The sequence below is a fragment of the Larus michahellis genome, chromosome 5 (assembly GCF_964199755.1).
Source record: "Larus michahellis chromosome 5, bLarMic1.1, whole genome shotgun sequence".
Taxonomy (NCBI): domain Eukaryota; kingdom Metazoa; phylum Chordata; class Aves; order Charadriiformes; family Laridae; genus Larus; species Larus michahellis.
In genome coordinates, this window is record NC_133900.1 from 8864104 (window position 1) to 8878705 (window position 14602).

The 14602-nt window shown below is 44.7% G+C and overlaps 1 protein-coding gene across 12 annotated transcripts in view; it reads left to right on the top strand.

The window, feature by feature from the left end:
• ARSJ (arylsulfatase family member J) overlaps window positions 1–14602 on the top strand; it is a 210330-nt gene that overhangs the window by 182821 nt on the left and 12907 nt on the right. The gene's annotated exons all lie outside the window — the stretch shown is intronic.

The window sequence follows — 14602 nt, forward strand, 5'->3', positions numbered from 1 at the left end:
TCTGCATTCATCAGGACCCTTCAGATGCCCGGGGCAGCGTGAGAAAGTTGGTCACGAGCCAGAGATACAGTGCGATATGGCGATAACGTCAGGTATGTGCGTCCACGTCCTGCCTGGTACACACAGGAAACAAAGCAAGCCTTAGCCAGAGATAAATCTTCGTCCGTCTCCAGAGACAAAGTCCTGATTAGGTGGTTTACTAATTTTCTTAACTGGTAATGACCGCCCTCTTCCTAGTATTTGGTATTTCGGAAGCATCTTTTTTCCATTTGTGTATTTTTTTACATTAGTTATGTCTTTGTTAGCTAGAAGAACCTAAATTTAAGACCCAGTGAAGCAGTTATTTACAAGATTTTATTTAATGCGCACACGCGGTTTTGCCGCGGTTAATGAAAAAGATACGACTTATTAAAACAGAAATAATTTGTTGAACATAAAGTGTCGTTCCCTTAAAGCTGTAATTTGATACAGCGCCTAGAAAGAGCAGTGTGGATTTTCTTAAATCAGTTGTTTAGTTAATGGACTGTCTGGGCTTATTTAGATTTATTTTAAGTAAGTGGTAGGCACGTGAAGACAGGTAATACATTAAAAAAAAACAGAGAAATGTGCACATGCAAGCACAGAAAAAACGGAATGCAGCTTAACTGTATGTCCCCTCCCGTTTTCTGCTGGGACTGAGGATTGTGGCAAAAAAACCCCTGGGTGTTCTGAGTTCTTGTGGTACAACTGGAGGTTGGCGCACCGGAAAACATGTTGGGGGGAGAACAGATTGCTTCCCTTCGCTGAAATAGATAATTTAACTTATTTACTATGTATGGCACACAGTCGTTAGTCTGGAAGGCAAAAACTGTTCCCAGGCAGCGTGTGTTTCCTGATATCACTTGCTTCTAAATTTGCACCTCATCAGTTCGTTATTTAAGGAAGCGAGGAAGGAAAGAAGCCTTGTCTTAATTTGTGTAGGTGGATGATAATGCGAGGGCCGGCAGAGCAAGAGGGACAACCTGGGGTTGAGCCAAGAGCCGAACTTTTTCTAGGAGGGAGAAGGTTGCCCGGAGAAGCTGTGGCTGCCCCATCCCTGAAGGGGTTCAAGGCCAGGTCGGACGGGGCTTGGAGCAACCTGGGCTGGTGGGGGGGTGGTCTTTGAGGTCCCTTCCAACCCAAACCATTCTATGACTCTAAGGTGCTGCCTGGAGCACCAGTGCGCTGGGTGGTGATATGGGGGTAAACGGCAAAAGGGAAGAAACAGGAAAAGATGGGCTCGACGTCCCCCGCTTTCTGCCCTCCTTCGTTGTAACCCACCCTCCCGCCCTGGATTCACGCTAGGAATTTCTGAAAGCTGTTTTCGGAGGGATAAAGGGTGAGAAATCCCGTATCTGTAATTGTCATCACAGACGTCTGAGAAAGTCACTGAACCGTGGAAACTGCAGCTACTTCGGTCTTAAAGCCTTGGCCCTCCATAGCTGCTTCCGTCAAAGGATTTCACGCGGCTTTAGCGACATGGATAAGGTTGGCCTCACAATCCTCCGGGGGAGGAGGAGAACTGAATTACCATTCTGGTTTGCTGAAATGAAGAGCTGTGATGGGCAAATTCCTTTTGGCTCAGCTGTGTGGCGTAAGACACTGATACTCTTGCCTTGCTCAAATCTATCCCTTTTCCGAACGTGTCGTGTCCCCAGGTGCCAGAAGGAGCGAAAAAGGAACGTAATTTTGGCATTGCCAGCTTGGTATTAGCTTAAGCTATCGTTGAAGCTAGGTTTCTGCTAGGGCCAAAGCACATTTTCTCTGTGGTGGGCAACCTCCGAGAGATGTAGAGAGAGTGAGATCTCAAGAGGATGTCACTATTTAGTAGAGTTGGAGTCCTACGTGCTTCGTCCTACGTCTCAAGGGAAGTTTGAGACAAATTAATAGAGAAATTCCACTTTTCCTGAATCTGTGTTTTGTTTCTTTAGCTGCCGGTTTACTTTAGGATGGAAAAGTGCAACGTGCAGGCCCAGTGTTTCTTTTTTTGTTGTTGGGTTTTTTTTTTGGTTTCTTTTCTAGAAAATAGACTATCTGCAGGTAATAAAAGGCCACCAAACGCTTTTTAAACGAGCAGCTGAAAACATGGCCATAATTGGGAAGGATTTTGAAGTAGGAGTTATTGAGTCAGGAGAAGCGGAATTTTGTGAGCACATTCCTGAGGGAGTGAGTGGGAGAAATCATTCTTTCTGGTGAGAGCATGCAGTAGCGAATATGTGTTTTGAGGTTTTATTAAAAGGTATAGTATGCTTCGCGTGATTCCACTTGTTCAGCAAGCTAATGTAAATCTGTCTTTTCTATCGATAGGCTAATCAAGAGCTCCGTAAGAGTCACGCGCTTGAAATTTTTAGCATTGTGAGATTGTTGTGTTGTTTCAATTTTCCTGTCTCAGTAACGCACCTTGGAAACTGCAGATTCAAGGAGAGAATGAGAATTATTTTTTTTTTTTCATACCGAGAGAAGACAGCAAAAAAGAAAAATATTTTTTTCCAGCTAGAAAAGTAAAAGAAAAACACGTGGATGAGCAAAATACAGCGCTTTTTACTTTGTTGGCTCCAGGATTGTGTTTCATACCACCAGAATATCTGCAGCTGTATTAGGGGTTGTATAAATGCCTGAACTGTACCTGCCTCGACCGGACTCCGGTTGTGCCTTTTCTGTTTACGTCCCTCTGTCGTAGTAGAGCTAGAGGTAGTTTTCTCATTTTTCTTCTGCTGAGATTTGAGAAGTGCCCCACCTTGTACTGATGCGTGAGACCAAGAGGAAAGCAAGAGTTTCAAGGTGGTGGTGGGCTTTCGTAGAATCATGGGATGCTTTGGGTTGGAAGGGACCTTGAAGATCATCTGGTTCCGGCCCCCCTGTCATGGGCTCTCTTTTTTTTATTATTTTTTATTTATTTATTTATTTATTTATTATTTCCTGAAGAAGACATAACAAACTCTTAACTTCTGATGTTAAAGAGCATGGTTTTGAGACTGGGATTGGAATCGGGAACCTAAATGCGGGAACTTGAACCGTGTCTGTCCCGATATCCCTCATAAGTCCCGTAGCTGTCAGAAAAAGGAGTCTTTTTTTTTTTTCACACCGTTAAATCTGCTTCGCTATTCTCGGTCTCGGAGACTGCGTCTGCAGAGCAATAGTTTGAGCTCTAACCTGCAGCGTAGCTTGAGACGCCGGTCAGTGAACGTGTTTAAAAAGAGCAACTGATAGAGATGTGGGCTTCTTCCCGTCTCAGGCCACAGTGCTAATGGTAAAGGCTGACGTGTCTGTCTCTCCTAGGACATTTTCCGATTTAAACTTTTGTAGTATTGTTTCCACTAAAAGGTTGGGTTTCATTGGATTGTCTAATGACTTTTTTTTTTTTTTTTATTTTAATGGAAGTGTTACTTCACCAGAAAGCTCGCCAGATTTAATTACTCTGACTTTTCAAAAGTGCTTGTAGTGTGCTGGAGAAGTCTAACGTGCAGTGGGAAAAGATGGCAATGTGAATATCCATCCGGACTGTCTACTGGTAGGCTCTTTGTAATATGGGAAACTTGTAGAAGATGCATGGAATTCCTGAAGCCTTGTAGAGAGCTAAATAGGTGCACTCGGGCAAAGCAGTGACGTTCATGCCGAAGAAAACCGTATAAACCAGAGCAGAAGGCAAAATCCGAACTTCTTGTGGGTGAATCTGTGAAGCTCATATTAGTTTGGTCCCAGTGACCCTGCGAGGCTTTTATTCCAGTGCATAAAATCCTTAAATGTCGCTGATGCAAAGGAAATGTATATGCTCAGAAGGAATACTGATGAGAGATTTTTCCGGAGCAATGGAAGTAAAAAGGAGGCTTGTTCATAAGCAAGTGCTCTAAATCATAGCGAAGCTAACATCTTAATTTGGAGTTCAGTTCAGAGTTGGAACAGATACTTCAGATCTTGTACAGGGAATGCAGGTAATCTCAGAAGGAAAGCAGATATTTCCTTCTCAAACCAATCAGACGAGCTTAGATTCTAGGATTGCAATTTGACTGTAATTTCAAGCCTGGGTTTGTTTTTTTTTTTCCCTTTTTCCCTCAGGAATGAGAATGAAGACAGACGGGAAAAAAGTGTGTGGGGGGGGGGGGGGAGAAGGCACTTTTGAACTGGAAAAGTTTGGAGGATTCTCGAAAGTGTGATTAACGCGGTCCTATTTAGCTATGTTGGACTGAGATACTTCCACGGGCTGTACGAAGTGCCTTGCGTTAGGTATTTATTTTTCCGCAATACTACAGAACCTTGTGTACTTTACGAAGCACCGGACGTTTGCCTGGAATAGCCTCGGAACAGCCCATGTGCCACGGTCCGTAATTCCAGATATGCAATACGGTACGTAGACATATACAGCCGTGGTTTGATTTTTCTGGTGGCAATCAGGATTGACGTTAATCCACAGCGAGAATACAGAAGGTGTTCTTCCCTTATTCCTTTTTTTTTAATTGTATCTTTGGGAGTGGCTAACTTCAGGTGTATAAAAAACGAATTAAAAGCTGTGTGAACTTTACTGCTTCTAATATAACGGACTACAGTTGTCTCCACGCAACCTTGATATCAAGTGGGAATTTATCGTCCTTCAGGTTGACGTGTAGCAATGGCAACAAACAGGATCGCGGTTGCGGTTTTCCTGTTGGGTTTTGGTTTTTTGTTGGGTTTTTTTTTTTTTTTTTGACAGACAAGGAGGATGAATTTCTCATAGCGTATGAGACACAATTTCAAAGAGACAAAGGAGAATCGGTCGATGGGTCAGGGAAACCCGGTTCGAAGACCCGTAGCTCATAAAAATATTTATGTACCGTTCGGAAAATAAAGGGGAAAGGGAGCTCATGTAACGTACCAGAGAACTGAAGAGCCAGCACAAAACACTCGTTCGCATCCCACAGCTGAACCGAACTTAACGTATTTCAAGAGAAAGTGTGTCCAGCCATGGCTTTTCTGCAGCTGTCCCAGGCTGTACGCCATTTCCAAATATCATAATTCGGTCCTTTGCTATTCTGTTGTTCCTCGGCTGCTGCGTCGTTTCCAAGCTATGCTCGTTGTGACCGAGTGCAGAAAACTAGCTTGCCACAAGATTTATTTTTTTTTATTATTATTATTTTTTCCTGCGTAATAAAGCAAACTGCAAATGAAAAAGGGACAGGAAGGAAGCAACATGAGAAAGTTTACTGGAAGGTTTAAACTCCAATGATATTCCAAAGGGGGGAAAAAACCCCAAACAAACCCAGATCCCACCACCGCCACCCCAAAGCAGAAAAGAAATCTTCACTTCCAGGCAATAAAAGCCGAGAATGAATTCCGTTGTCTGTTAGCCAGCTCGTGGTGTCCTTTCCACTGTTATGACGTGTCGTCATGTCTAGATTACATGTTTTTCAAATTTCTTTTGATTTTTAGATAAGTAGCTATGTGGTTTTTTTTAAATACTGTGCTTATATAACAAATACCACTGGCTTTAGGTCTAAAGTACTGTTTACTGAAAGTTGTAAAGGACAGCGTACAAAAAGTAATGAAAGGCTTAATTTAAAGTTTCAGGTTAATGTTAATAACTGGATCGAGCCCTAATGAAATCACAACGGTCCACTCCGATTCTCATGTGATTTCTGTGGAGTTTTCACCTTTCCCTTCTTTCTTTTCTTCCTAACACGGCGCAGCCGTCGCCGTTCTTACCGGGGGAGATTGATGCGGTTTCCCCAAATGACGGTCAGTGCCGCTTCCCCGTCGGTTAAATAGATTCTATCAGGAAAGATAGAAGAAACTTCATTTTCCCAAGCCAGAGCCAAACTGTGTGTTTCGCCCAGACTCTCCGCTCGCCAAAGAATGTGAACTTAGGTTTTACAGATCTTTCGCTGCTCTGCCGTTTTGTTGCTGCTGACTCTTTAGCCACCTCTCTCTCGCGCGCGTTTTTCATTTGGAACGCACATACGCGAGCCTGGTTTCGAAAAGCAGATGTTTGACTTTAATGCAAGTAAAAGCTAAGAAGTCGGTCCTGCAATTTATAGCGCGCTGCTCGGGAAAAGCTGGGCATAAAATGAACTATTGAGGAATTTGACAGTCCCGCAGCCAGATTACTAGAATTCGAAATATATTACGTGCTGAATATTGAACAAGTCAACTGGGACGGTTAAGTGAAGAACTGGTGCGTTTAGGCGGCGTGGTTAAGTTGCAGGGGCACGTTCGCAGCAGAGGTTGAAAATGTGTTTCATAGCGTGCACCCGCTCTTGTGAGAAGCCTGGTTAATTGATGCTCGAGAAGCCCATTGCGCTCAGACGGTCTTTGCAAAGTTGGCACTGACTTATGAAGCTCGTCGTAGGCGGTAAGGAAACGCAGCACAGGAAGTTTCAGGTTCGGTTAATGTAGGTGGATTAAAAAAAAAAACTGTAGAGAAAATTGTCAAGACGCAAACTTGATCTAGTTTGTGACTGAAAGTCAGTGAGGGCTGTGCGTCTGGCTATGGTCTTGCTTTTCTAACCTTCCCTGGTGCCGGGCTGCCTTTTCAAGAGCTCTCTTGTTTTCCATCTCTGGGGCGCCGACCCAAATTGTGGACTTTTCTTGTGCCGTTGCGGAGCCCCAGGCTCAGACGGGGAAGACCAGGGCTCTTTCTACAGTAATGCCTTGGGTGCTGCGTAACTTGGCGTGAGATGCTTTATTTTTCCCTATCTCAGAGTGCCTGTATTTAAAATAGGGATGTTGATGTATCTGTTTTGTGGGCCGCTTTGAGACTGTGGAAAGGAAAAGCTGCGTAAGAGAGTTATATATTGTTGCTGCTAATAGGAAAATACAGATTAAGAATTTTGTCACCGAGTTAGCTGACAGGCTCCCCGAAGGGTTTACAGCTTCTTCTGGGCTGCTTCCCTCCTATGTGACCCATTAGAGCCGCGCCGGGAAGACAGATTTGTTTAGTGAATGGAAGAGTCTCATACAAACAGAACGGAGCAGATGTGATGTTCTGATATTCGGCAGTTTTATTAACGTCTTCCCGTTCTCCCAAATGAGGATGGCTCTGTGGTATTGTCACAACTCATCAGCTCTGCCTGGTGATGTACGGTCGTAATGCAGACAATACTAGACAATGACAGCAAATTACTGTGCCTGCGTTCGGTTGTGCCGATTTTTTCCTCCTTCAACTCTCTTAGCTCCCCAAGAGGAAAGAAATACTTTGTCTTCTCGTTCATGACAGATACGAAGCATGCCTGGTTCTTCTTTCTTCTCCTTCCCTCTTTTCCCTTTTCGATACCCACGACTCCCGTATTCTTCTCCCCAGGCAGAGATGAATGTTGAAAAGAACAAGAACAGACTCTAAATGATGATGCTTCATTTGTTTGGCATTATAGCATTTTGTTAATTTTGCCACGATTATTAACCACTGAAATCCCTAATTTCACAGCCTTGGAAGGACGTAAGTGATTAGTGAGCCACAAGTTATTTGACACTGATTGAGCGATGTTCCACGTAGTTAATTGCTCTTGAAAAGGAGTGATGGGGTATGGTCTTACTGTCGTCTTTGTCAGCAAATGCGTGGCTTTTACAAGAAACCCGAAGGTCGAAGATCAAATGTGTAGGAGCTGCTTTTCTTTGATGATGATAATTTTGGTTTGGAACCGCGGAGAAAACCGCGTATGCCCTTTTAATTTCCCTTTTGCAGAAGGGGAAAAAAAAAATGGGGAAGGACTACATCATTGATGTATTTACTTATACGATATACAGCTCTACTGGGGCAAGAGGATTGCAAGTCAAAGTAGAGAAGAGCGTACTGATCTCCTTTGTCAAAAAGAAGCGTTTTCAACAGTGTACGTATTTTGTCCTAGTAAAAAAGCTGCCACGCTACTCTAAGGACCTAGATGTCATTTTAGACCTCCCCGTGCCCGCACAAGCGTACGTAAGTTTGTACCCACCTTAACAAATCCAGTTGCCCTGGCTGGAGTGCCAGGCTTACAGAAAAATATTGAAGGACCAGTTTAGTTTTTTTTTTTAAAGGACACTTAATAATGCAGATTGGGAATTTTTTTATTTTTTTTTTTAGTTGCTGTAACTTGTATTGATTTCACGGAGATTTAGGGACATGTTTTTGAGAATCCCGTTAGGCACCTATTTGTGTCTTTAGCCGTCAAAACATTTATAGACGGGTTTCTGAAACTCTTGTGATGTTGCAAAGACTGGAAGTGCCCGTAAGCATCAGTTGAAGAACAGGCAGTTCTTTAAATCTGTCCTGTTCAAGAGAGCTCTTCGATCTCCACGGAATTCAAGCAGGTGTGGAAGGTTTGTCCGTACAAAGGGATCTTCCTGAGTCAGACCTCTGTAGCTATTTAACGAAGCAAACACTTTGATAAACGCTAAACGTATTTCCCTCTCACCTTAACAACTAATGTCTCCCAAAGAGACGCTACTTCTACCTTTTCTTTTTCATTTTTAAAAGGGTTTTATTCCTCACAGCTCCAAAAGAAATCTTTGAAAAAGTAAATGCCTCGCATTCTGAAAGATCACAATTTGAATGACTCCAGTTTTTCTTAATTGTTTTTAATTTACAGTATTATGTTGATTTTTGTCTTTCAACTGTTGAAGTTAGTGATGGAAATGCATGGGCTATGACAACGTATGCAATCAATTAGTAACACAACACCATAATTCATGCTCACTCTTTCTGTGTAATACACGTGGGTGGGATGCAGGGAACTTGGGAATAAGAACAGCATAGAGCTGAACGAAAGAAATATAAATATAGGAGCATCTTTTGGTGTGACTGTAGAACAAAGAGGGTTGCTATCAGGGGTCCATCTGGTAGTCACCCCTTTGAGTGCCTTAGAGTGTGGAAAGGGCAGCTCGGTCCGAAGTACCAAAATAAAAGATCCGAATAAGGGCCCTGTGAAGTCAGTGGAAACGTCATAGACTCATAGAATCGTTTGGGTTGGAAGGGACCTCAAAGACCATCCAGTGCCACCCCCTGCCCTGGGCAGGGACACCTCCCACCAGCCCAGGTTGCTCCAAGCCCCGTCCGACCTGGCCTTGAACCCCTCCAGGGATGGGGCAGCCACAGCTTCTCTGGGCAATCTGGGCCAGGGGCTCACCACCCTCACAGCAAGGAATTTCTTCCTGGTATCTCATCTCAGTCTCCCCTCTTTCAGTTTAAAACTGTCACCCCTCGTCCCATGGCTCCCCTCCCTGCTCCAGAGTCCCTCCCCAGCTTTCCTGGAGCCCCTTGCGGGACTGGAAGGGGCTCCAAGGTCTCCCCGGAGCCTTCTCTTCTCCAGGCCGAACCCCCCCAGCTCTCTCAGCCTGTCCTCACAGCAGAGGGGCTCCAGCCCTCACAGCATCTCTGTGGCCTCCTCTGGCCCCATTCCAACAGCTCCGTGTCCTTCTGGTGCTGAAGACTCCTTAACTTTGATGTCTGAATCAGGCTGATAATCCCATCCACCTCTGCCAGTTTACTCCTTGCCTTGATGTTCTTTTATAGGATAGCGTAGAATATAGAATAGTATAGGATAGTGCAGAATTTTATAGGATAGTATAGAATATATAGGGTAGTATAGACTATATATACATATAGAATAGAATATCTCCCTCAATACGTGTGGTACTCTCTTGAAAATTTGTATCTGTCCTTAAATTGCTTACCACAGGGTACGTGATGCTATGATTACTCTATTAAACAAATATTTTCAGGTTGGGGGGCAAAAAGCCCTGCAGAAGGCAGGCGTACAGCGTTGATGGCACCAATACGTAGGCTCCGTGAATGTGCCGGGATTTAATTGTTTAATAGATTGAATGCACACTGCCAAAACCTTGTGTGTGTCCGATTCACGCCTCGCTTACGTTTATTCAGCTCGCTCCGCTGCATGAGTCGTTCTTGTGGTATTTTCGTCTGGGATCAAAATCACCTGCTAACGTCTTAAATAAGGCACGGTTTCGTTAATACATTAACATTTTATAGCAAATATTTCACGTGTGCTTTGTCTGGTTTTAGACGTAATTGCTATACATGTAAGAGACGCGGTTTCTAGATTTTTGTTGGACTAGCAATGATTAGGCACCTGTTTCCATTCACCCCCTGTCTTACGCTCTGTTTTATTTCCCGGCCTATTGCGTTGCGGCCTCAGTTTCTGTTAGGCTTTTGGGCGCTCGGAACGGTGTAAATGAGAAATGACCCATCGTTAGAAAGGATTAGAGAGCGCGGCGGCGACATCCAAACTAGCGCTACTTGTTTGGCTAAGCCGGATTTAGGAGGGAAGTAAAGAAGCATTTATCCAAATCGCTTCATTATTCGGTCGCAGGGAGGTCTGGAAACAGCCGTGCTGTTAACCCCCGGCCCTTATTAACTCGGGTTTCGTCTCTTCCGTGGTGCAGGAGACCGAAGGGAAAGGGCAAGCGTAGGAGGATGGTGGGAGGGAGTTTCCCAGTGCCCCGTGCCCTGGCATCGTGCGACCATCAGACCTGTGGGCTGCCGTCGGTCACCGAAACGGAGAGCTTTCTGATTTTTGCAGCCTTAATGTTTTTTCCTAGCTTTTGCCTAAGTTGGACAGAGCGCAGAGATAGCGACTCGCGCCCCTTATGTGGAGAAGCAGCAAGGGCCCTAGGAAGCAGCGTCCTCTAGGACGGGAGGCAGCCGTGGGAGCTGGATCTCGGGGAATTTCAGTATTTGCTCCTGTTGGAAGGGCCGGGCTGCGGTGAGCTGGGCACGGTACCTGCCAAAGCTCTTTTGGTGCTTTTGAGTTCCAACATACGGAGCTTTTAAGAGAGAAAGAAACTGATGACTGCAGCGTTTAGAGATACATGGGAAAAGAGTTCAATTTGTCTTCATGCTTTTATTGCTCTACAGAAATGTAAAAAATCCCTAAAGAAAGGCATCGCGCTCTGAATAGAGCCGTTTTCCTTTCTTTTTTATGCCGCATTATACCGTGTGTAATATCACTGATGCGTTAGTTAAAAGTTGTCACGTAGATGACTGACGGCCCTGAAACCCCGCTGCCCACTCCTCCCTCCCTCTGCTGCGGGGAACGGCAGCGAAAGCATTGCACTTCCATGTTGAATCTCCCCGGCGAATAAACAAAGATGTTTCATTTCCCCACGTTGTCAATCAGGAGCCTCGCATCGGGTTAATAAAATACTTCCTCACCTTAATCCGTTACCGCTTTGGGAGCGCCTTCAACCCCGGCCGTTGTCTTAACCAAAAATGGCCTTGCATGTTCGGAAACATGGGTTTTAATACCGTATTTCTCAAGTGAATCGGGAAGTAGGAAAGAAAATCCAGCAGCACTAAGGACAGTCCGAATTTAACGAGGGAGCAGGATCCAGCTCCGTAGCCAGCAGTACGTGACAGAATTCCTACGTAACTGCCGGGAATCATGGTAAATAAGTAGATGCTTCTAAGTGCTCTGTTTTAACAAATCCAGCTGCAAACTGGTTTTTAGCATCAGTGTGAGGCTCCTTTGCCGGTGTTTTTTATCAGAAGATTAAAAAGCCCGTTCTGAGCGTTAGCCGCGTTGCAGAGCGGGCACGGTGCCGTGCCTGCTTAAGGGGATGGGAAACACAAAAGCCTGAAGAAACTAATATGAAGGTGTCAGAAGGACGAAAGAATTAGAGGTCGGTTGCAATGCTCGGGCTAAAAACTACGCAAGACCCAGAAGACAGCGTGTCTCTTGGCTCCCAGCCCTCTCTTTTCAAGTCAAGGTTATTCCTTTTGCTAATGATTCAGTGCCGCTGCTGCTGCCAGTAAATGTCAGCCCAGAAAGGACTCCCCGCGTTGTTGAAAAGTCAAAATGCGTGTTTTTTCTTCAATCCAGATAAAGATGTTCTTCATATTCTCAGGGCCGTAGCTTCCCTTGGAGGATTACCTCAGTTCTAGCAGAAGCTGTGCTGGATTTCTGGCTTGTGTCTGTCCCAGGATACCCGTAGAGACAGTAGCGAAGGGAAGGGCATCCTTGTCTCGCTGGTAAGGGCATCCTTATCTCGCTGGTGTCACACGTCTTCAACAGGAGGTCTCTGGGTGGACATTGCAGTCCTGGCAAACCTAAAGTTACGTTGCTGAAGTGGATTGAGTGGGTTGCGCGCTCTCGCTTTTTCAGTTTTGAATAACCGCTTATCACTTAACATGCAACTGGTGTGTCAGCAGTATCAATTACGAGCGTCCGGAAATGCGTAATTAAGCTTTAAACATCCACGTTCCGCTGAGTCGCGTTGCTCTCGGTGGATATCCTGCTGTGCTGAACCGCTGCGTGAGATATGGGAGACGAAGGCGGAGATAATAATTTCCTTTTGATGCAAATGTACGTGTTTTAACAGTACTGCTCTACGATAGACCGCATTAAGCAGAACAAATAGAATAGCAAAGTTGAGATGAAACAGAAATAATCATCCAAGAACCTAGAAGAGGGGTTTCATGCATTAATTCAGGGATTCGTTTTGATATTTCGATGACGCCGAGCAAAAATTTGTCTAAAAGAGTATTCAGTTGAAATTGAGGGAATCGATCCTTCTATTTAAGGAGGTACATATTGATGAAGGGGGCTAGAATCTGTTCTCCCGTTCCTGTAATAGGTGCTTTGAGACAGTCGAGCTTGAGCCATATCGTAGAGCAGGATAACAGGAATATTACAAATACTAAAGAGAGATCGTGGCCATTACCACTTGATTAGCGTACTCTCAATAATAATTTATCTTTAATTTTAAAAATTAGAGATAGTCTTAAAGACTAGGCTATGGTTTCAGTAGAAACTTAGTGGCTTACGATATACTTAAGCTTAATAAAGCGATGAAACTATGACATTCCCCAATGTCATGCTCAGAAATAATACTTTTATGTAGCTGTTCCACGGTTAATAGAAAATTAGAACTTTCACAATTTCACAAAGTTTGGATGTTGTGTGAAGGCATCTGAAACACTTGAGATGTTTCTGAAGCTCCAGACAATCCTGTTTTTCTTCGATGCCATAATGTTCTTTAATTACAAAGCAATTATCTCTCTCAAATGATATAATATAAAACAACTATCATATAAAAAAATGGTAGTTGTTAACCTATATTTTACATCCTGTCATTTTGTTACCTCAGTCATCCTTGCTGTCAGTTCAAGGTCACTTTACAGCATTTACGTTGATATAGACTCTTAAGTACTGCATATATGAATAATACATAAGGGCAACATTAATTCAGAAATAGTAATAAATGGTCAAAAGGGCTATTTTAATTAACATGTAAGGTAAGAAAATAACTGTTTGGCTGCTACCTAAAGGACTGCTATCAAGTATGTCATGTTTATGAAAGATGTCTTCTTATGAAAGCCAACCACATAATGAATGTCTTTGCCGTCCCTTAGGTGCATTCACTGAACAAATTCTTCTAACGAACTGATTTTCCTATGAGTTTCGGCCTTGAGAATTTTCGCTGAAAAATATTTCACGTGTGTACATGGCAATTTTTTTTAATTTTTTTTTTTTTCTGGTGATGTGAAAACGCCTGCGTTATTACCCATTAATGTAGTCTGTTAGGCAGAATGCTTCAAGGAGACGCGTTGAAATTTACTCTGTCCGTAAGAATGACTAGTCCCGGGTACCAATAGTATCTGAGATGGTGTTTTCTCCAGCACGGCAGCGAGCACGCAGGTTAAAATGAAGGCCGCTTTTACACGCTTGCAGCGCTCAGGGGTTACGTGCTGTATCATAGAATCAATCATAGAACCATAGGGTTGTCAGGGACCTCTAGAGATCATCTAGCCCAACCCCCCTGCCAGAGCAGGGTCACCCAGAGCGGGTTGCACAGGAACGCGTCCAGGCGGGTTTGGAATGTCTCCAGAGACAAGAGACTCCACCACCTCTCTGGGCAGCCTGTTCCAGGGCTCTGCCACCCTCACAGGAAAGAAGTTCCTCCTCATGTTTAGGTGGAACTTCCTATGTTCAAGTTTGTGCCCATTACCTCTTGTCCTGTCCCCGGGCACCACTGAAAAGAGCCTGGCCCCATCCTCCTGACACCCACCCTTTAAGTATTTATAAGTGTCGATAAGATCCCCCCTCAGCTGTCTTTTTTCCAGACTGAAGAGACCCAAATCCCTCAGCCTTTCTTCATAAGAGAGGTGCTCCAGTCCCCTCATCATCTTGGTAGCTCTCTGCTGTCCCCTCTCCAGCAGTTCCCTGCTGTCCATCTTGAACCGGGGAGCCCAGAACTGGACACGGTACTCCAGGTGTGGCCTCACCAAGGCAGAGCAGAGGGGGAGGATGACCTCCCTCGACCTTCTCACCACACTCTTCTTGATGCTCCCCAGGATGCCATTGGCCTTCTTGGCCACAAGGGCACATTGCTGGCTCATGGTCATCCTGTTGTCCACCAGGACTCCCAGGTCTCTTTCCACCGAGCTGCTCTCCAGCAGGTCGGCCCCAACCTGTGCTGGTGCGGGGGGTTATTCCGCCCCGTAGCAGAAGAGAAGAACCTTTTGCAAAGCGGTCTGGGCCGTGTCCCTCTTCTGGCGTGCTGGTCTCGCTCCCGCTTCATGCAGTGCTCGCAGCAGGGTCCGCAGACCACTTCCCGAAGTTCCCAAGGGGGAAACTCTTCTGCCTGACAACTTATGGCGTTTAGACTCCATTTATCTCAT